Source organism: Ictidomys tridecemlineatus, chromosome 1 (genome assembly GCF_052094955.1).
Source record: "Ictidomys tridecemlineatus isolate mIctTri1 chromosome 1, mIctTri1.hap1, whole genome shotgun sequence".
NCBI lineage: Eukaryota > Metazoa > Chordata > Mammalia > Rodentia > Sciuridae > Ictidomys > Ictidomys tridecemlineatus.
In genome coordinates, this window is record NC_135477.1 from 16,624,062 (window position 1) to 16,644,395 (window position 20,334).

The 20,334-nt window shown below is 44.5% G+C and overlaps 1 long non-coding RNA gene and 1 pseudogene across 1 annotated transcript; both read left to right on the forward strand.

The window, feature by feature from the left end:
- Window positions 1-20,334, forward strand: part of LOC101976418 (guanylate cyclase 2G-like) — a 54,152-nt pseudogene that overhangs the window by 19,689 nt on the left and 14,129 nt on the right.
- On the forward strand, window positions 186-8,924 carry LOC144377764 (uncharacterized). Its single transcript, XR_013438838.1, has 3 exons — window positions 186-257; window positions 8,057-8,161; window positions 8,533-8,924. It is a non-coding gene; the product is annotated as an uncharacterized LOC144377764 (long non-coding RNA).

Below are 20,334 nucleotides of genomic sequence, written 5' to 3' on the forward strand. Positions count from 1 at the left end.
CAACCTCAAGTCAGGCTCTTGGTATCTCCTGGCAAGACTTCCACCCAGGTTTAGAATATTCTGCCTCCCATCCTATTAGGTCTGGCCACAAAGATGGGATTCGTTAGACCTAACTCTGTTTAACCTACGAAGCTGGCAGCTCCAACTTGAGTCACTGGTGATATTTTGAATATGTTTTCTAGGATATTTTGAGTAACTCAGATCATGAAACGGATTGGATATTCAAATGCTCATTGACAGGTGACATAGTAGCCAAGGTGAGTATAATGTCACAGTGTGTTTGAGTTGTCCTATGTAAGGGATAAATTTGAACTATGATCTTTACTGAAAATTCATGGCCTCTTCAAATCTCTTCAAAGGGATTCCTGCTCTAAAATCTACAACAAAAAATGTATTTTTCCACTATTTTCTCTTTCCCTAATCCAAGCAAATATGGAGGAGAAAAATTATTTTACATTGAAGTTGAAAATAATGCTAGGCTTATCTAATCGGTAAAAGAGTAGATTTTAGTATAGAGCATTATATCCCAAACAGAAGGTAACTGCTAGACTGTAAATGGGGCTGGTTCAGGGGAGTCTTAATAGTCTTTCCTCTCTCTAATCTCAGAGTCCTTTCCACAGAAAACTAGGATTAGTGCCACAAAGCTGCTGACCTGACAGGTGGGCAATGGACACAGATCTGAAAGGGTATATAAATAGGCAGAATCTTTATTTTGGTAGCTGGGGACCATGGTGGCTGCAAAGAAAAGAAGAATAACAACAGCAACCGTAACATATATAGACCCAGTGGAAATTGTAGCACACACCTATAATTCCCTGCTACTCCGGAGGTTTGAGGCCAGCATCAGCAACTTAGTGAGACCCTGTCTGAAAACAAAATTTTACAAAGGGATGTAACTCAGTGGTAGAGCACTGGCCTAGCATGTATATGGCTCTGAATTTCACCCCTGGCATGGGCAAAAAAAAAAAAAAAAAGTACCTATTTTGGATTTTGGGACAGACACATTCTAGTACTCTGTTAAATCATTTAATTCTCAAAACAAAATCTAATGTAGATCTATTGTTACTCCTGTTTTTCGGGTGGGAAATGAGGTGCAGAAAGTTTATATAATTTGCCCCAAATCTCATAGCTACTAAATAATGGAGATAAGATTTAAATATAGGCATTTCGAGTTGTATACCCTTAACTACTGTACCATGCTGCCTCTCTGTAGGCACAACTTGAGATTACTTTTGTATTTTGCAAGAGGGAGAAGTCAATCTCACAACTAGATGCCCGTTAGGGGCTGGTGGGGATGATATGAAGGGAGGTGGAGGAATTCCATACCTTCCTGCTGTCACAAAGGAGGGGGCATGCAGAGAGGTCACAGTGATATCCAGAAGCCCAAGTTGACTCTTTGTAGGCATGCAACTGGTGAGGAGTGATGGGGGGGGCGGTGGTCAGAGTGGAGCTGGGAAGATTAGCTGGGAGTGGGCCATGAAGTATAGACCAGCTACCTCAGCCTGGACTAATGTGCACCCATTCTTTCTATGTTGGCTGTGAATAGTTTCCCCATTGGAAGGGATGGAGCTAATGACCTGACATGGGTCCTAGAGAGGAAGCTCCTTAAACTGACACGAGGGTAGCAGGGCAAGGGCTAGTCATCAACCGTGTGAACAGTGCCACCACCAACCAACATTTGCACCCATCAACCAACAGATTCCTGTCGAGAAGACCCTTTCTGGGTGTTGTAAGCCTCCACAGAATTGGGAAATCTACTCACCAAGGGCCTCTGCCAAGCCATTTCTCCTTTCAGGATCTCGACAGTTTTATAGGTCTAGAGGAAAAGTTTGGCCTGGCTGGCATGAAAGAGCTGCCTTTCCTCAAAGATTTCACTGTTCTTTGTTTCTAAGAAGCTGAGTCTTATGGCCTGGTGAGACTTTGATTTCCTAGGCTTTTGTGGGAAGCCACTCTCGTTGCAAAGCGAGGTAGATGAACAGAAACTTTGCTGTTATAGGTTCTCCATGGACACCCCTGGACCACCACTGTTATCACTGCATTCAAACTCTAATGAGCGTCTGTGAAGGGTTTGTTCAACTTTGGGCCTTTTTGCAGGAAGAAAAACATTTGTTTCCAGCTTTGAATGGCTTCATATTTAGGTAGAGAAAAGGAAAAAAAAAAAACACAGTCTGGGAATAGACATATACAATCCATTCTGTGCAGTGAAGTGTTTGTCGTGGGGGGATCTGATGTGGCACCTTCTCTCCTCCCCTTCACCTCCTTTTCCCTTCCTGCTGAAACGGGACTTTGAGACTAAATGTGGTTCTCTGCTCCTGCTGGCATATGGGGCCTGTGCAAGCTGAGTGCCTCTGCCACAGGGAAAGCCTGTTTTAGGGAAAGCAGCTAATCATCGCAGGGGATGCCTGCTGGTGTCAGCTTGAGGGTCACAGCCAGCAAAGCTGGATTCTTCTCCAGTCCTAGGGACAGGCGTGTTGTAGCTCTCAACATTCCAGCTCTGAATGGGGAGCTGTGCCCTTCAGTGATGCAACGGACCCCAGCAGCCCACCGCCACCTACTTTCTGAGTTCTTGTCTCACAAATCAGAACGAAGAAGGAAAGTCACCAGATAGGACAGTAGAAGACAAGAGTAAAAGGCGATGGGTTTATGGAAGTGTGAAGAATGGAAACATAACCCTCAGTGTCAAGAAGGGACCTGGGGAGGGGTTGCCTCCTGAATGTGCTGGTCTAGGGGTTTATGTAAAACTTGGGACAATGCTATTGGCCCAGATTTAGGCTAATAAGTGTTTGGAAAAGTACCAACACTGTTGATTAGCCCTACAATCTCATTCAGGCCTGCGTCACTTCCGTTTTCCACTGCTTGTGTGGAAGCAGGAATTTGAGGTCTTTGGATTGTGGATGTTTGGAGGTTCGGGGAGCTGCTGTCAGCCATGGGCCTAGGCTGGGTTACCACAGGGTGACAGCCAGTGCGTCCTGGCTTGCTGCATCTCAGACCCCAGCCTGCATGGCAGGCTCCATGCCCCACCTGTGCTCTAGCCCACCCAGGGCACCTCTCCTCAGCTCTGGGACAAGGGCTTGGCTTCACCACCAAACCTAGAGAAGTATCCCAATCAAATAGCTGGCAGCATTTACGATGGATGTGAGCAACATGACAGATTTATTGTGTGAGTGTGAGCATGAGCATTTGGCTTTTCAGAAGTGTTAACACAAAGGTTTCTCTGGAGAAGTGTTGGGGTGAATGAGAATGGCTCTTTGCAGGGAAAAATATCATCCAAGGTCATCACCAACTTGAGGGTACCAAGTATACCTTTTCTGCATGCCAGAACAGAGGGCAGTGTGACATCCTGCTCTGGAGAGATTTCTGCCTCTTGAAATGGAATGTGTACATCCTGGCTGATGTGAAGAAGTCTCCATGACACAGTCGGCTAGGTCAAAAGCCATACAGGCCCTTCAGGGCCAGTTCCCCTGCCAACCTTCTTTGAAAGTGGACTGTGAGTGACAGAAGATGTACTGAAGCCCCTTAGAGCTTTGCCCTGGGTCTGGCCTGGGACCAGGCTCTGTGGGTCAGATTGTGCGTTTGACCGTCACATACCAATCATGAAAATAAGTCTTCTCCTTATGATGATTTGACTGGTGCCTCTTCTGTACCAGATTGCAGAGAGTTTCCGAGATGCAGAAGACTGTTGATCCAGTGCCTAACTTGGGTTATACGTGATTCCAGGCATGGAAGGCATAGAGAAGTAGGCTTGTTGTTTTGTCCTCAAGGAGCTGTACCCACAGGGTGAACCTGGGAAGAGGTGTGGAGAGGGTAACACCTGTTGTTGAGTTAGGGAAGGCCCTTCAGTTGTAAGTAAAAGAAATCTTGGTGAAAGTCAAGGACAAGAGACAGTTTGGCATGGGATTTCTCTTGGGTGTTTGAACCCTGACTCTCCACACATTGGCCTGGTGACCTTAACTACCCTGAGCTTCAGTTTCCCTGTATGTAAATAGAAATAACGTGAATCTCCAGCTCATAAAGTTGTTGTGAAGACTAAGATCCATTAAATGCTTAGCACCATGCCTACCCCAGTAAATGTTATGTTAGTATTAGCAGTAACCAGTCTTGAAAATCGGGATCGGGTCTTCATTCCCCAAGGGTTGAGATTAAATACCAGAGAAATGACAAGGCAAGAAATGATGAGAGAGAGAGAGAGAGAGAGAGAGAGAGACAGACAGACAGACAGACAGACAGACAGACAGACAGACACATTCCAGAGAGGTGGGAGCCCAGAACTGGTGCCTGGGGGAGTGAATTGCCCCTTTATAGATTCCAGGTTTCCTTTCTTATCTTAACTCTTCCTCCTCTGATCTTGCCTAGTGGTGAACAGAAGACAGGAAGAGAACCGCAGAGTGGATCCTTAGCTTCACCCAAGGCTGTTACCTGGTTACTATCTATCCATTTCCTTTTCTCTGATAATCATTTACTTGTTCTTTGCCCTAGTCTCATTAGCCTCTCTGATTAAGGGAACCCTTACTGCTGTAAGGGGAAATGGCCAAGGACTGCTCTGGCTGCTTCAGACTAAGATTGGTGACGTGGGGCCAGCAGTTTGGGTTTCCCTTTTAGGAATGTTTTGGGTCAGTTGAAGGATCTGTGGCAAAAGTCTGGTTTGATAAGAACAGGCTATAGTCATCTAGGAGGTGGGAGCTTCTATGAGAGAAACAAAAAGACAGGAGTACTGGAATGAGATTAATACAACATCCATGTTGTAGCATCTGGAACATGTCAGTGAATATGAGGATGGTGATAGAACCAGGAGGTGCAAGAGCTAAGCAGTTATTCCCACAACAAGGCAGATGAGGATATGGCCTCTATTTTGGAATGTAAATCTTCAAGGATATTTATTACATTGTCTGAGTTCTCAGGAATGTAAACTCAACACTTTGTTTTTATAATATCCCAGATGCCCCCAGAAGATAAAGTTAAAATATTTAATGTTATGTGATTTTTGTAAAACACCTTTTTATTGGCATATCTCTGTGTCTAGTAGAGATTCCTTTATTTCTGTCAATTAAGGGTGGAAAATAATATGTAGGAGGTTAGGAAGATTTGTAGGCCTTAAATTGACTAAAATGTTTCTGACTTTGATAGGCTTTTGATAGTTATTAGGCAATCCGGTCTAAGAATCCCTGTTGGAATAGCCTATATAATCTTTCTTATGCTTGGTGAGGCTGACACATATGTTCATCTCAAGTTACATTAAAAGAACTATTGTCTTTCCTTTTAAATGTCCAGGTATATAGCTGTGTTTTGGTTAAAACTTGTTCTAGTTATTAAGACAAGCTTGTTCTTATCTATCTATGGTTAAGAGTTGCCTGCGTTTCCTCAAGGGGTCACTCTTGGGAACTTGGGAGAAGTCTCCTAGCTCCTCAGGTACCATCTGCTCATATAGGTCAGAGACTGTGGGCCATGTGGCTTCTGTTGGAGGCATCAGGGATGTTTTATCTCCAATGACACCCCTCTTAGCAGCATGTGCACCGATAGGCTTTCTCTTCCCAAGGGTCTCATTGATCCGTGATCAGGAAGTCAGGTGGCCCAGAAGTACTGTGGTTCCCTGGATTCGAGCTGACCTCAGAGGGCAAGAGACAAATATAGGCTATTTTTTCTTGGCTCTTTTACCTCCTTAACTTTTGATTTTAAACATCCAGCAAGCCAATTTCTTCAGTCTTAAATAAGAATATTGGATTTTAACTTTATTTATTTATTTTTTTATTGGTTGTTCAAAACATTACAAAGCTCTAACTTTAATATCTATAACTTTATAGATATTTGAACCTTCTTTTTAGTTGGGTATTAGTACTGGAAGGTAGCCTTACATCCTGTCTGTCCTTTAGGCGATATAGTCTGTAATCTCAAATTAACTCAGTTTGTTATAATTAGAAGTTGTACGTTTGTAAGGCATTAACAGAAAATAGTTATAAAGTTTACAAGAAAAATATAAAATGAAATCATCAAAAGTAAAAACCTTTCTTGGTTCATAATAGCTATGATAATCTCAAATCTTTACTTCAAACTTCGGTTTGAAGAACACCAGCTTGGGACGTCTTCCTACATGAGCTTCTGAAGGCCAGCAAAATCCCCGTCTCTCACCACCTGGTTCTGCCAGATTTATTGCTGCCTCACTGGCAAGAACAGACCTTCTTTGCTGCATGACAAAGACCCTGGAGGATTCAGACTTAGAGGCAGATGACTGATCTCTTCCTACCTAGAAACTATAAATTACCAAATGTGATGACCCACAGGGGGTAAAACAAGACGAAAGATGGGAATGCTCCTCTTCTTCATGCCCTAAAGGAAGCTCTGGAGGATAAGGAGGACCTCTAGTGGTTGCTCAACGACCTGTTTCCTCCCTTTTCGCAATCAAAGAAACTCACAGAGCCCAGAAACAACACTGGGGAGAATGCCTATAGACTTGTAAGGGCTTGATGTGTGAATAAAGGGCGCCTAGGCATTTCCTAATGAACCATTCCATGTAAAATGTCCCTAGAGTCTGATCAGGGAGGGGAGGGGAGCGTTTGGGAGGAGTGAGCATGGGAGAGCGCAGTTCAGCTCATCCAGAGGTACGTGTCATTGGAGCATTCGTGGAGCACCATTTCATAGGCCAGTCGATGTAAGATACCCAGTTGCAGCTGTTGTGAGAGGAGGTTGGCGGAGAAACCTTTGGGATTCACTGGGGAGTCGCCACAGCCAGAATCTCACAGTGTTTCTACCCTTTATTCGTCTGTGTGCATACCTCAAGGCAAACGAGGATTGAGGATTCTGTCTTCTGATTCCAGACACGTTCAGAGGCTGATTAGGACAATGACAAATGGCTTTGGCAAAGCCCAACATACCTGACAAGAGGACAAGAGCAGTTGAGCCCATGAATCCTCTCCCCAGAGCCTTGTAGAATGGCAACTTGCATAACTGCATTTAATTGGCAAACAGGTGCCCATTATTGTCCTATAGAAAGAGAAAAAAAAAAAAAAAAAGAAGGCATATCTCAGAGAGGTGTGAGGTGAGAGGTGTGGAGGAGTTTATCTCAGTGACAATTCTGGCTGAGCCTCCAGCCAGAATTCATATCTGTCTTGAAAACTGGGTCCTTGTCTCCCTGAATCTAAGATTAAGCACCCAAGATGTGCCAAGGCAAGAGCATAGAGTAAATTTAAGAGAGAGAGAGAGAGAGAGAGAGAGAGAGAGAGAGAGAGAGAGAGAGAGAGAGAGCGCAAGCTCCAGAAAGGAGGGGGCCCAGAGCTGGTGCCCTTGGGAATGGGGGTGTCTTGCCCCTTTATAAGATTTTAGGTTTCCTTTCTCTCAAGCCTACATGCCCGAAGCACCATCCAGGGGGTGATTACTTATGTTGGAAAATGCGGTCCTTCCCCTTCCCCGGAGGAGTTAGCAACAACTTATTTCCTTTTCTTTGATAATCGGCTGTCTGTCTTTTGCCCTTGTCCCAGGTGGTTGGCAGGCTGGCTAGATGGGTTGAGGAGGTAGTGTCTGGAGCAGTGCCCGGTACATATAATAAACTATAACTATATATTTCTGTTGTCAGACAGCATATAAACACCTTATTTTTGTATACTGGAACATTTGTGTCTAAAAGTTAAACCACTCGTTTAGCCTATTTTAACCCTGTATGTGGAATACTATTTTACTCATGATAGAAAAAATGTACACATCGGTTTCACTTGTGTTTTTTTTGGACCAAACTACAAATGCATTCTGCATAACACCTGCTCCCTTATGTTACAAAGCTAAGACTTCAACTTTGGGAAAACAAACAAACAATTACTTGACATAAATTATAGTAAACAGATATGCTTCTTCCTCAAGGTCATTAGCTTTACCACTATGGGAGTGGGAGGGACTTCCACTATCACCAAAATCTGTTTTGGATACCACTGCTGCTTAACAAACTGCCTAAAAATTAGGAGTGAAAAATATTGATTGAATTATGATTACGGGTTCTGTTGGGTCAGAAATTAGGACAGAGTACCCAAGGGGTGGCTTGCTTCTGCTTCATGTTCTCTGGTGTCTTATCTAGGAACACTCCAAGACATGAGTGGGACTTGATGGCTGGGGAATAGAATCATTGGAAGTCCCCTTCACCTGTCTGGCACCTGGGATGAGATGTCTTGCACACCTGAAGGTAAATGAGTCTCCATCTACCCTGGCTTAAGGTGTGCGAGTATATACAGTGAGCAGTAGAGGGGGCGCACAGTGGTTCAGGCCTTGGAGAGGATGTCTGCTGGGCTCTGGCCCTTGCCTTGAGGCCTCTTAAAAAATGAAACAAAACAAACAAACAAACAACAACAACAACACACACACAAAAACCTGCCTTTTAAAAAATATCTTTGAATGATCAATTTTATTATACAATTTGTGAAAAAAAGAAATTCAGACTAAATTTCTCCCAAAGCATAGGAGAAAAGACAAAGAGCAGGGCAGGGGGAAGTGTCCCAGGGAGAAGTCTCTATGCTGAGTTCCTCAGGCAAAATTCTCTATGATGTGTCTTTGCAGGTGGGGGCAGAGGAGACTCCTGGTGGATGCAGATGCGCTCCTGCCTGGATCTGGGTGGAGAGGCCAGAGCCCCTCAGCACAGCTCCCACCCACACTGTGATGTCATCATCCCCAGGGCTCAGGGTCTCCTGGCTGGCTGTCAGTTCTGTCTGTCTGGCTGGGCATTTCCACTGGAGCCACTCTGTTTCTGGACAGTGGCCCACGGAAGCAGGGTATGCAGCATAGCTGCCGGATGCATTTGGCGATCCTCCTCCTCACCCTCTTCCAACCCCGGCTGCTGTCTGGGGGTTTCCCTGTGGAGGTCCCTTGGGGGATGAGTGGCTGGGCACAGGGTGAGGCTGGGAGGCTAGACTTTGGGTGGGGGGGGGTGGATGTCCTCAAGGAGGAAGCGGAGAAGGGATGGCGGGCACGTTGGCACTTCCTGCAGGCTGCTGCTGCTCATGGGGCAGGGGAAGGGCAGGCTAACTAGAGGACTTCCTGGGGCAGGACCTGGGAGGATCTGCAGGGCCCAGGCCATGCCTGGGCTTCACCTGGAGTGCACAGGCCTCCCGCTGGGTTCTCTGGTGCTTGAGTATTCAGTCTGTGGCCATCTCCTCATCAAATTTGCGACTGGTCACGGACAGCCAATTATGATAGGGGTGTTAAGCCATGGCTATCAGGATGTTCATAATGGCTGGATCTGGGAGTTTGGGGAGTGCCTCAGGAGGAGGACTGGGTGAAGCTTGCTCACCCTGGCTCAGCCATGGGTGCCCCATTTCCTGGTCTATGGTGGGCCTCTGCGTAGGGTCCTCCATGAGTATCTCCTGGATGAGGCTCTGGGCTCCCTTGGAGACAGGGGAATGTCGAATGTTCCCTGCTTGATCAGCTTCTTCAGCTGCCTATTGCTGCTTGCTGCAAATGGCCATCTCCCTGTGAGCATAGCATAGAGGACCACACCCAGGCTCCAGACATCTGCCAGGGACCCCTCATATTCCTGCCCACAGACGATTTCAGGGGCAACATAGAGGAGAGTGGCAAAGAACTTCTTCAGCTTCTTCCCAGCTGTGAATCTGGTGCTCAGGCCAAAGTCGATGAGCTTCACGTTGCCGCTGGCGTCCACCACCACGTTCTCAGAGGCTTCAGGTCCAGATGCAAGATGCCTTCTGGCACCATCTGCCTGAACAGTCTGCGGGCCTCCTCCTCCTGCATGCCGTCAGTTTCTGGGCCGAGGTCTCATAGTTGTTCCCCTCCTGTATGCTCCATGATACGGTAGATCTACTCATTGGTCTTAATGATGGGAAAGAGCTGGATCACATTTGGATGTTCCAAGTCTGCCATCATTTCCGGTTCAGAGAGGAACAGGGAGCTCGAGCTACTTTTGCCAAGACCTTTACCACAACCTCTGTCCTGGTGAGCAGAAGGAGGGCAAGTTTCACCCGAGTAAAGCCCCTTGCCCTAATGTCTTACAGGACTATATAATATCTGTGAAGACAGACTCACAGCAGGAGCTCTGCCCCTGCAGCACTATGCTACTCTCACTACTCTGATTGCTCATCCTGAACCGGAACAAGGATGCTAGCTTAAAAAAAAATAATAAAAACAAAAACAAACAAAAAACAAAAGCAAAAAAATAAAAGGGGAAAAAACAAGTAAAAAACCCCAATATCCAAAGACCACAACCACCAGCCACCAACCACCAACCATCACCAAAGGTACTATCTGGGAATCTAACAGCTCACCACTAAAAGCTTCCTGTACTTACAGAAAAAAAACCCAGCTGTAGCCACTCTGGTATGTACTGCAGTTTGAAATTCCCTCGCAATGTCTCCTTGTGAGGTCAGAACCAGAAATAACCCAGGCACACTTGGGCCTAACCTCAGTGGTCATCACATTTGGGTCTCCAGGACCTTTCCCACTTTCGTAATGGGAATAAGAAAGGACTCTGGAAGGTTTTTTGCTTCAGTGGGTTATGGGGGCCCATGTTTACTTGTTTAGAAATTAAAATTTGTAGGATACTCAGTGGTCTTCATTTTGAGTCTGAAAATCTGTAATATCTTTGTAGCTTTGAAAGACCTCATATCTACGCTCAGAATTTCTGCTTCATTGCTGCCCTGAACCATGTAGCTTTCCTCCACAGGGCCCTTTCCCCATGAGGGATCACCTGCCCTCTGGCAGAGCCATGGAGTCAGCCATCTAAGAACTGAGTCTTCTGTAACTGTTAGCCCCAGAGAATCTTTTCCTCCTCCAAGTTGTTCTTGTTGGGTGTTTTGGTCACAGAGACAAAAAAAATGAAAATAAAAAAATAAAATACAGCCGTACATCATTGTAGCCATGTTGAAAAAGGTGTGTGTGTGTGTGTGTGTGTGTGTGTGTGTGAAGCGCTGGGAACTGAACCAGGTCGTTGCATGTGCTGGAGAAGCTCTCTTAAGTTGCACATCCCGTCCCTGGGGCTGGGGTTTCCTGGACTAAGCAGCCCTCAATACTGTTACATTGAGGCTGAATTGTCAACAGGAATTTTGGAGTGAAGCACACCTTCAAATCACAGCATGCAATAAACAAGAGCCCAAGGAGATTTTCCCCACTAGATGTGCCCTGTGTGAGGGGAGTCCCTCAGGTTACACTGAAGGACATTAGATAGGAACTCAGATCGTGATGAAGACAAAGTTCTCTGATAAAGCAAATTCATGACAATCATAAAATCTAAGGCTAATTTTGTTTTCTATATGATGTAAGAATAATATATCAAAACACCCCAATTTTATCCTATTGTATTGAATAAATATCATACATAACACTAACATCAGTAACAGAGGGGCCGGGGTTGGAGAAGTACTGTAGCCGCATCTGTACGGTAGTGATGTCATGTTGCTATGGGTTCACACCAGAGCAGCATCTTTTCCATGTGCAGTGGAATCCCCATGGGAACCACAAAGAATTGCTTGTAGAGAATACCCAAAATGGGAGGTAAAGGAATTAAAATGTTTCACTGCCATCATCAACTAAATAGGAGGGAAGATAAATAACGAAGCGAGTCACATTGAATCCAAGCTTGTGCTGCTCTCCTCGTAAGGCATGCTGAACCAAGGGCCGCACCCTGATCTCCTTAGAACTGAAGCCACACCAAACCAAGGGTTCTGCCCTGATCTCATGGGGACACAAGCCTCACTGAACCAAGGGACCGGCGTGGATCTCCAGAGACAGAAACTCCTCCAGAGAGAAGGGCACTCAGAGCTGGTGCCCTTGGGAATGGGAGTGTCTTGCCCCTTTATAGATTTTAGGTTTCCTTTCTTCTCAAGCCTACATGCCCCAAAGGCAGGAAAGGAGCCATTCAGGGGTGATTGCTGGTGCAACCCTTCCCCTCTTTTGGAGGCGTAAGCAAAGTAGCGATGGGGAAGTGCTATCTGCTCATTTCCTTTTCCTTGATAATCAACTATCAGTCTTTTGCCCCTGCCTCAGGTGGATGGCAGGCTGGCTGGCTGGGAGGATGTAAACTGTCTAGAGCAGTGCCTGATACATATAATAAATTGTAATTGGATATTTCTGTTGTTTGACAGCATAAAATACCTTATCACACACTGAAACATTTGTGTCTAAATAGTTGTGCTTATTTCATCTACTTTAATCCTGTCTGTGGAATACTGTTTTACTCTTAATAGAAAAACAAATATACACATTGTCTCACTTGTGTTTGGTTTGTGCAGAGAACCAAACAGCAAATGCATTCTGCATAAAACCTGCCCCCTTATGTTACAAAGCTAAGCCTTAAACCTTGGGGAAAAAAAAGAATTACTTAGCATAATTTTTTTTCTCTCTCAAGGACATTAGCTTTTCCACTATGGGAGTGGGAGGGTTTTCCACTACCATCAAAATCTGTTTTGAGTACTATTGCTAAATAACAAACTGCCTCAAAACTTAGTAGTGAAAAATATCAATTGAGTTATGGGTTCTGTTGGTCAGAAATTAGGGCAGAACATGGGAGGGCAGTGATACAGGTACACCTCTGCTTCATATTCCCTGGTATCTCATGTAGGAAGACTCAAAAATGTGAGAGGGACTTGACATCTTGGAACTAGAGTCATTGGGAGTCTCATTCACCTGTCTGGCATAGGGATGAGATGACTTACACACTGAGCTCAGCAGGACTGTCAATCAGACTGCATGTGTGAGTCCTGTCCATGCAGCTGTGCTCCCCACAAACGTGGTTCAGCCTCAGGATAGCTGAGCATAAAACTTGATAGCAGAGGCCTCATTGCCTGATAGTCATAACAGCCCTGGTGGCCACCTATTATCACCTCCAACCTATTTCGTTGTTTGAAGTACATGACAGTCTATCCAGGTTTCCAGGCAGGAGACCTTGATGGGAATCATGTAAAAGAGTTTTACAGTCATGTTTAAAACCCCTCACCCCTACGTGTTACAAACTGAAGTGTAGACTCTATGGAAGGCAGTCTTAATTTATTTCATCATCCCTTGAGCCTCATTTTCATTAATGTATGTCATTCACTTTTTGTGAGAAATCAGATCTCCAGCCTCCCCATCATGCCCAGAATATGCTGGCAACACGGTGGCAAGAAAACTCTACCTCCTTCCCTGAATTGAGCGTTTCTCATAGATTAAGCCAATTTTGAGAGAGGACCCATTGGTGCTGGCTGGACCGGTGGCAGGGAAACTGCCTAACGTTCTGAATGTTAACAGAAACCATGCTCTTTTAGGCCAAAGCAGTTGGGCACAGGATAACAGGCCACCACTGGGCAAGCATGCTGAGAGCAGTGATCTACCCCCAACCTCCATCTCCCCCACAGCACTCCTTCCCCTTAGGATCTCGTCCACTGGCCTCATGCTTTTCCCAGAGTGCAACAGTTTTCTGGAAAGACCCAGAGTCAGGATTTCCTGTGGATTCAGATTGTTTGAGACATGTTGTTTGAGGCTAAAGGACTCCTGTGAGAGACTCTTCCTTAGCCTCATCAGGGGGGTTTTAGAAAATAAGGTGGGTGGATACCAGGACCATGGGTCATGGTACAGAGATCTTGGGACTTGAGACCCACTGGCATCAGGAGGTGAGTAGGAAGCAATGTGCAATGGATTCTGATGACACCCTGCCTCCTCTCCAGCAAGAGTGACCCAGGGGCACCAGAGGTGTGTCCTGGTTCAGCTGGTGTAGACTTCTGGGACCGAGTGTCAGAGGTGGCACCTCCTGCCCACCCTACCAGAAACTGAGGTGCCTGAGTGTCGTGTAGGCTATCAGCTGTGGCCAGTAGCCCTGTGCTCACCTGGATTCACAACACCTTGTCCAATGGCCCCAAATGTCTTACCACATAAAAAGAAAAGGATGAAACAACCATCTCCCCTTCCATAGCATCACCCAGCAGCAGCTGGCAGATGAGTCATAGCCTTCTTTTGTGTGCATTGCTTTGGATAAAGCAGGGCCTTTAGCTAATCTTTGTCATAATACTCTGCCTTTATTGAGCCCTTATTACATTTTAGACATTAGAAACAATGTACATTCTCTTTTTTCATCAATGTAACAATCCTGAACTTAAGTATCAACTATCCCAAACATCATTAATGCTAAATATTTATTGTGTTTTCATGGTGACAGATAAGTTTAGAAAACACTGATAAGTTTAGTCTAAACAGTGATGCAAATGGTAATTCTCCAAGACAAGGAGTCCACGTAGAAGAATTTTCCAACTTACTTAGTCATATAGTATCTTGGAGTAACTGGTATTTTAAGGAACGAAAATTAAAGCTTAAGGAGATGATATTTAAGTGAGTCAACAGAAAATGTGGTGTCCCATAAGGAGTGGTCTAAGAAGCGTTTGGAAATAGGTCAAGTTTAAGCCATCATGAGGGGACTCATGGCACTGTCCTTGAAAATGGATGCTCATGATATACAGGGATGGCCAGTGATTCCTGAAGGTAGCTCTGGTTTATTCTTAGAAGAGAGGTATCTTCTTTCAAACTCTTCAAAGAAGACTGCTATGATATCACAGGAACACAGAGCTTCATCTACATCACATTCCCAGTCACATGTGCAAGATAGAAAGATGCTGAACCACTGAGGTGTCCCCAGGTTGTCCCTCGGCTGTGCCCATCTTCTCCAAGAATGTGGAAGGCTCTTTCCTGCATGCAGCATGACATGGAGCCCAGGACCAAAGCCACTATACTGACACCCCAGGACCCGTACAAGCTGCAATCTAATCCTTGTTCTGTTTGTTTTTCTAAATTTGCATCCTAAACACACCCTGCTTGGCTTTTCTTCTTCTGATATCATCAAAATATTTCAGTCCATTTTTGCAGCATTTAGACATCTTTTATGCAACTTTATGTGCATTCCATCTAAAGCCTTTGGACAACTTCCATTTGTGATTAAAATATTTCATGTCTTCTTAACTCTGTAGTGATTCTGATCAGATTAAAATGGAACATATATTTAGGACTTGTGACAGGCCAGGAAGGAAATTTCTTTTCATATCAGGTAACATAAAGGTAGCCTTAGTTAAACTTTCCTAAAACCAGGGTTTCCTTTGAAAATGGTGTAATCATGTTATTATTAATCACCATTTAGTCATTAGATTATATGTGGGTGAACATTTGTGGGATAGTGGAAAGCATTGGCCTGAGCAATATCCAATTTATGCCTTAATTTGAGCCTTTCATCCTGTCAGAGGGACTACTACTGCCCACGGTTCACATTTGTGAAAACAAGGCACAAGGAGGTTAAACATGGAATTGTTGCTCAGATAGCCTCGCTTCCTAGTCTCCAGTGTTAATAGGGAATTCTCAAGAGACATTTTTAGAGCTTAATTGCCATTTCTATGACCGTGAGCTTGATAAGCACACAACATTTTCAACTGAAATAGCACACAGCCCATGACAGGGCTGCTTTCTTACCACCTCTTCAGGAAATCCTTGGAAACATTTTGCTATGCACAAAGTTGGTTAATGGAACCGTGGTATTATAACATGAAAGTTTTAAAACTATACAACTTGGGCTTATATAGAATGCTTCCATCCCAAATCATTACCAAAATGCTACAAAAACTAAAATTCTCCCATCTACAGTTTACACATTGAGAACAATTTTCTGGATAAATTTAACTGGGCAAAATCTATGTTATATGAACATAAAAATACTTATTCTTTTATCTCCTGACGCTTATAAATAATACACATGGTTAAAACAGCATGACAAAGTAGTTTTACTTTAAATAATTTTTTTCTTGGCTCAAGGTAAAAAAAGGACAAACTATTAAAATGACATAGGACATATCTTTTTTATTTTTTATTTTTATTTTTTAAAGGTATCAATTTCTGACCACAAAAGGGAAGGTCATGAAGAAGCTGTCGGAGTAGCTCTGGGAGTCCCAGAGATTCCAGGGCTGGAAGGTGCAGGAAGCCTCCTGTTCTAAATTGATTGTTTTTTGTTTGTTTGTTTGTTTGTTTTGTTTTGTTTTTATGTGCACTTCACCTTACAAAATTCAGTTTCAATAGAACCCAAAGGTATGAGCAATTCCAGGTGGTGCACTAGAGTCCTGACGTGATTTCCTTATATGTACACAAGCCCACTTGAACTTAGGGCCCATCCTGACCTCTCTATAGGGACACAGACAACACTGATTCGAGGGCCATGATAAACATCAAATTCCTGCACATGTCAAAACTTTTATGCTATAAGCACTTCTCTTTGCCTGTGAACACTCTTAAGTGAAAAGAGGGACTGGATCTTATTTAATTTTGGCTGACCATTGTCTAGTATAGATCTTAACGCCTGGGAGTTTTTCACTTAATGTTGCCTAATTGTTTTTCTGCTGATGGGTTGTGTGGGTGAATGGATGGACAAATAGACAGATGGACGAACTAGTTGTTGGAGGTATGGATGAATGGAAGGAAGGAAGGATGAACAGTTAGAGGTGTCATTTGATACCAGTCTTGAAAATTAGTATTAGGTGGGTTCCCACTCCCCTGGTATTAGGATCAAACACTTGAGAAATGCTGAGACAGGAGCAGAAATACATTTTATTTAAGAGACAGAACAGACAGTACATTTTTTTAAGAGATGAGAGAGAGAGAGAGAGAGAGAGAGAGAGAGAGAGAGAGAGAGAGAGAGAGAGAGAGAGAGGAGAGAGAGAGAGAGAGAGAGATACTGCTCCAGAAAGGAGGGAGCCTTTTAGATTTAAATGCCCCCTTATAGATTTCAGGTTTCCTTTCTTCCCATGTCCCCTCCTCCTCTTATCTTGCCTACACAGTGTCCATAATTCAGGAAGGGAGCTGCAGGTTGGATCCTTCCCCTCCCCAGAGGCTGTTAGCAATCAGGTGATGGGGAGTGTTATCTATCTATTTCCTTTTCTTTGATAATCAGCTACCTGTCCTTTCCCTCAGCCTCACTATCATAGCTAGTACTAAAAAAAGTTCATTTTCTTTTGGAAGTCTCCCACCAAACCTATGTGTCTGCACTGTCCAAATATGGTAACCACCAGTCCTAGGTCAAACATATGGTAATGAGTCCTGGAAATGTAGCTACTGCAGATTGAGATATGTTACAAGTATAAATTTTACACTGTATTTTGAAGTCTTAGTAAAAAAAAAAGCATATAAAATACATCACTAATACTTTTATGTTGATTATGTGTTGAAATAAAAATTTAAAACTAAATATAAGATATTGTTAGATTTTATTCTTCCTGTTTAAATTTTTAAAAAACACATATGATTTATGTATCTATTGGACTGTAATCTTAATAATTAACAATGAACTATTATCAGTTCATTTAAAAAATATTAATATTAACTCCATTTCCAAGGGGGAAAAAATGAGGTCACCTGGTGAAACTGGTAAGAGGCAGATTGGAATCTGCAGCCAGTCTATCCGGATGTGTCTTTGTTCCCTGCTTAACTCCCTCCCTGCTAAGTACTAGAAGACACAGAAGTAGAATCCAGAGGTAGGAGCCCTGTGAACCTTCCAGAAGTTTCCAGTAGGGTAAGAAACAAAGCTGGCAGATAGGAGAGAGACCTGCCCAGAGTTTCTGAAATCCATCAGATAAATCATGAGTCCTCTCATTATTCTATTTGTTCTCTGACAACACACTTAGAAGTCAGTCCCATCAAGATAGAAAATAAAAACAGACAAGCCTGCCATCTTTTGGAGGGACAGCATTCCTAGGATGCCAAGCATCCCAAAGCTTGTTGTTTTTGCCCCTGTGGAATGGGCTCTGCTAATATTCCAGGATGTGAAATGTCTCCTGCCTGGGCAGGGCCTGGCACTGGCAAGGGCAGGAGAGAAGCAGAAAAACTGTGTGTGTGAAGGACAGTCCTGTTGAATGGAGACGTCTCTGTGCAGTCAGAGAGCTTTGGTTAGGCCACAGGTCTCAGGGGATTGCACGCTGGGAACTTAAGGCCTGTTGGAGTCTCACTGGGAAAATTTCAGAGGCAGCTTCAGTCGGGCCCCTGCAGGTGTGGCTGAGTTGCAGTGCCAAAACAAGATTCGACTTTTCTCTCCCCCAGACAAACAAACAAACCACAAAGGTAAAGGAGCACACATGGTCTCCTGATTTGGGAGGCTGGGTCAGGTGAGGTGGTGGTGAATCCACTCTCCTGGGTGTTTATTTATTGCTTTGTGCATTAGCCCATATTTCTAATGCAATATTGGCCTCAGGGCTCAGGCCCAGACTCAGCTTGTCAGCACTGTTCCAGCTGGTGCCCAAGAGGCCCAAGGTGCAATAATAGTCCCTGCTCCTGGGAGCAACAACCTGCAGGGGACGTCCCCCTCACATTCCTCCTTGCCTCACCCTCCAGGGCTGCCGAGTCGGGCCCCTGCATGACTTCCCTCCCTCTTCTCAGGTGGCTTTGGAGGAGTAAGTGTGCCTTGACCCACCCTCCTCTACTCGGGACACAGAGAGCAGAAAACCCTAGGGATTTAGAAGCGCCTGGGCTTTGAAGGCCATCTGACCTAGGTCTTTCCCTGACCAATTCCTCACTGTGAAACAGAAGGATCATCTCTATCTGTCTCAGAGAAGGATGAATGGGATAATCTGTATAGTGTGCCTTGTGCAGTGCCTGGTATGATATGCTCAAAGTAAGATTTATTGTTATTTATTTGTGCATTACAAACCCATATTATAGTATGAGGTTCTCTGGGAAAGTGTATCTGAAAGGAAACACTTGTCACTCCTCACTCTGACCTTCACAGGCTTCGGGGAGCTGGGAGTCGGTTGAGGTCCCAGGTCTTGTAGTCTGATTTCCAGCCCAGCTTCATTACTGCCAGCGAGGTGGACTGGGCAGGTGAATTTCTACATTCTTCCATCTTCTCACATGGAAGATGGCAATACCCCTCCTCTCTAGGATCACTAGGAGGACTGCCTGAGTTAGTTTAATGAGGACCTTAGATTGGTACCTGGCAGAGTTTAGCACTACAAACAAAACAAAATAAAACACAAACCCAATATGTCCCTTGAGAGAGGCACTGTCATTTTTACTCCGGCTTTGACACCTCTTAGGGGAAGTGGGTGTGAGGGGGCCCAGGCCACCCAGATAGGTGCCGGTGAAAATCTCCAGGCTCGCCCTGAACCTGGGGCATGCTCAGGCTGTTGGTTTTCTACCAGCTCCCATCCGAGTTCTGCAAACGAATGATCCGGAGATTCCAATTAAAGGTCTACACAGCTCTTACATCCGTTCCTAAAAGTCCTCGGAGCTAGAAATGTTGAGTGAATATTATTTCAATGCCTACTCAGTGAAGCCAACAAAGAAGGTAAGGAAAACCAAACAAGATAGAGTCCGCCTCGCTTGGCTGTTATAGGGCTTCTGAAAGGCAGTTGGCCCTGTCCCCCTTGGTCTTCATATTACCACAGCTAGGTCTGGGGCCTCTGGAGGAATCCAGACATCTGTTTCTCCAATCATGTTTCTAGTGGGATTGTTTTCATTGTCTAAAATGATCCCTTCTCCTGCCCGTCCCCCTAAAACAATTATTTTCCTCCTCTTCCCCAGACCTTGCTTCGAGGCTCGCTCTGCTCATGGGAAGGCCCCCTGCACAGTCCCCCTCCCTTTCTGAACGAGTTTCCTCAGCCACCAAGCCTCACCTCTGCAGCAAAAGTCTGTAGCCCAGGTACTCTCTCTCCCACATCTGTAATTTGCAGCTAATGTCTGATCTTGGGTCTGGGATCCAAGCATTGTGTATTTGTTCTTCTTCAAGCTCCCCAGAAGATTCTAATGTGCAGCCAAGTTTGGGAATGCAAGGCCAGGACCAATCTTTTCCGACTGTCATGTGCATATGAATCCCTTGGGACTCTTACTAAAATGCAGTCTGAGCCCATCTGGGGAGGGGCCTGGGATCCTGGATTTCTATCAAGCTCCCAGGCCAATTTTAAGCATCTGGGAAGTCCCATCTCCCAGATGGGAAAAACAAGAGCCAGTGAGGAGAAGTGGCTTGCTTGAAGGGACTTGGACATAGGTCTTCTGACTCCAGTGTTCTTTTTGTGTTTTTTCATAAATAATAATAATAATAGCATATAAACACTAAGAACATGGTGAATGACAGAAGAATTTTTTCAGTATTCCTCATTTTATTGCTTTTTCCTGAAAAGTGCTCAAACAAGACCTTTGGGTGTGTGTGATAATATATCATTTGTAATATGTTGGTAATAATTCTTAGAGTATTTCTATATGATTAATAATCTTTATATCATATTTTGGGCGGGGGTACCAGGGATTGAACTCAGGGACACTCAACCACTGTGCCACATTCCCGGCCCTATTTTTGTATTTCATTTAGAGACAGGGTCTCACTGAGTTGCTTAGCGTCTCTTTTTGCTGAGGCTGGCTTTGAAC